The following is a 2,500-nucleotide window of genomic DNA, read 5'->3' as shown; positions in this document are numbered from 1 at the left end:
TGTAAAAGAGAGAGAGACACACACACACACACACACACACTCACACTCACACTCAGCGGCTCAGAGATGAGGGAAAAACAACAGAAATCAGGATAGATTTTAATGTCAGGAGATGCCCTGTGATGCTGGGGCCATTGTGTAAGATTGGAATGTGTACCAGTGGCTGGTGGGTGGTCCTTGAAGGTCCCGGGAGGAGGCGGCGAGGAGGCAGCGGGTGGCTGGGCTTGAGCTGTGGATCAGGGACGTCATTAATTCTGCCTGGTGCTGCGTGTGCCCTGTGCAGCTTGGATGTCTGCCGCTGACGCTCTGTGGTTCCTGTTCTGCTGATCTCCTGGTCCACACACCGCTTCAGGGTGCACTGTACAAGGGAAGAAGAAATGCATCATTGGTTACCAAAATAAAACAGTGTCTTTCTGCCTGTGTCATTCTGTTTGGTTTCTTTGAGCGTTTGTTTCTTAAATACACAGCAAGTGTCACTCTCTCTCTCTGTCACACACACACACACACACACACACACACACACACACACACCAAAGCAAACACACCAAAGCGCACACACACACACACACACAGACACTGTGAGGTCTGCAGTTCAAAATTTGAATCTCAGAGCTTGGTGTTTTTGTCTCCCTCCAGTGGACAAATGCAGGTATGATTAGGGTTGGTTAGGTTAAGGGGATTTAGCCAGAGCTTGACGGAATAAAATGGAATAACTGGGAAAGTAAGTGTCGTAGAGGGATGAAAGTGGTGTCTACGTGGGGATTTTCTGCCGCTCCGCACGCGCTGGTGAAGACCCCATGTCGATAGCACCAACGGTTCTGGACTTGGTGTAAATGGGTCCAAATTTGACGGAATAAAAAGGTCAAAGTGGCAGATAGGAGTGTCCGATCGGGCCGATTCCACCACCACTGTACTCAGCAGGCCCTGCCGGGTCGTTAGACACGCAGCATGGCAGGGATCGGTGACATAACATGTAGCAGTTTCCCTTCACAGAAGCGTCTGCAGCAGGTGGGTGGAGGAGGAGGCAGCAGAACCAGGCCTTTGGAGCACTGTGTCATCTCCTGGTCCTGATGCTTTGAATCTCCCTCTCTGTCTGTCTGTCTGTCTGTCTGTCACACACACACACACACACACAGAAGCTGGTCAAGTGCTGTGCAACTGGGATTGCACCTGTCGTCCACAGGAGGGCGCCTAGCTGGGAAGTCCAGTACATTCCATATTAAAGTTGTTGCAAGTGCATTTTTTGTGTAAAAGACAGACACACACACACACACACACACACACACACACACACACAGTAAGGTCTGAAGTGCAAAATTTGAATTACATTCCTTTGTATCTCTCCCTCTCTCTCTCTCTCTCTCTCTCTCTCTCTGTCAACACACACACACACACACACACACACACACACACACACACACACACACACACACACACACACACAGTAAGGTCTGAAGTGCAAAATTTGAATTACATTCCTTTGTATCTCTCCCTCTCTCTCTCTCTCTCTCTCTCTGTCTCTCTCTCTCTCTGTCAACACACACACACACACACTCACACACACCAAAGCACACAGACAGAAGCTGGTCACAACTGCTGTGCAGCTGGGATTGAACCAGGGGGGCTCCCTCTGCTGGCTCAATGCGGTACAAAGTGTCAGAAGCTGTTAGATATCTGCTTTTGACAATCAATTGCACCTGTCATCCACAGGAGGGCGCCTAGCTGGGAAGTCCAGTACATTCCATATTAAAGTTGTTGCAAGTGCATTTTTTGTGTAAAAGACAGACACACACACACACACACACACACACACACACACTGTAAGGTCTGAAGTGCAAAATTTGAATTACATTCCTTTGTATCTCTCCCTCTCTCTCTCTCTCTGTCTCTCTCTCTCTGTCAACACACACACACACACACACACACACACGCACACACACACGCTCAATGGAGTATAAAATAAAGACCGGGGCAGTTCTCTCACTGGAGTCTCTTAGAGTGGAGGCTGCCCTTGCTAGCAAGAAGTTCTGTGTGTTTCTCTTCTCTGAGTCTTTACTGAAGAAGTGTTTTATAACATTTTCCTTAACAACTGACATGTGTTTTTTGTGTAAAAGAGAGAGAGAGACACACACACACACTCACACTCACACTCAGCGGCTCAGAGATGAGGGAAAAACAACAGAAATCAGGATAGATTTTAATGTCAGGAGATGCCCTGTGATGCTGGGGCCATTGTGTAAGATTGGAATGTGTACCAGTGGCTGGTGGGTGGTCCTTGAAGGTCCCGGGAGGAGGCGGCGAGGAGGCAGCGGGTGGCTGGGCTTGAGCTGTGGATCAGGGACGTCATTAATTCTGCCTGGTGCTGCGTGTGCCCTGTGCAGCTTGGATGTCTGCCGCTGACGCTCTGTGGTTCCTGTTCTGCTGATCTCCTGGTCCACACACCGCTTCAGGGTGCACTGTACAAGGGAAGAAGAAATGCATCATTGGTTACCAAAATAAA

Source organism: Maylandia zebra, linkage group LG23 (assembly GCF_041146795.1).
Source record: "Maylandia zebra isolate NMK-2024a linkage group LG23, Mzebra_GT3a, whole genome shotgun sequence".
Classification (NCBI taxonomy): domain Eukaryota; kingdom Metazoa; phylum Chordata; class Actinopteri; order Cichliformes; family Cichlidae; genus Maylandia; species Maylandia zebra.
Note: the sequence above shows the minus strand (reverse complement) of the source record.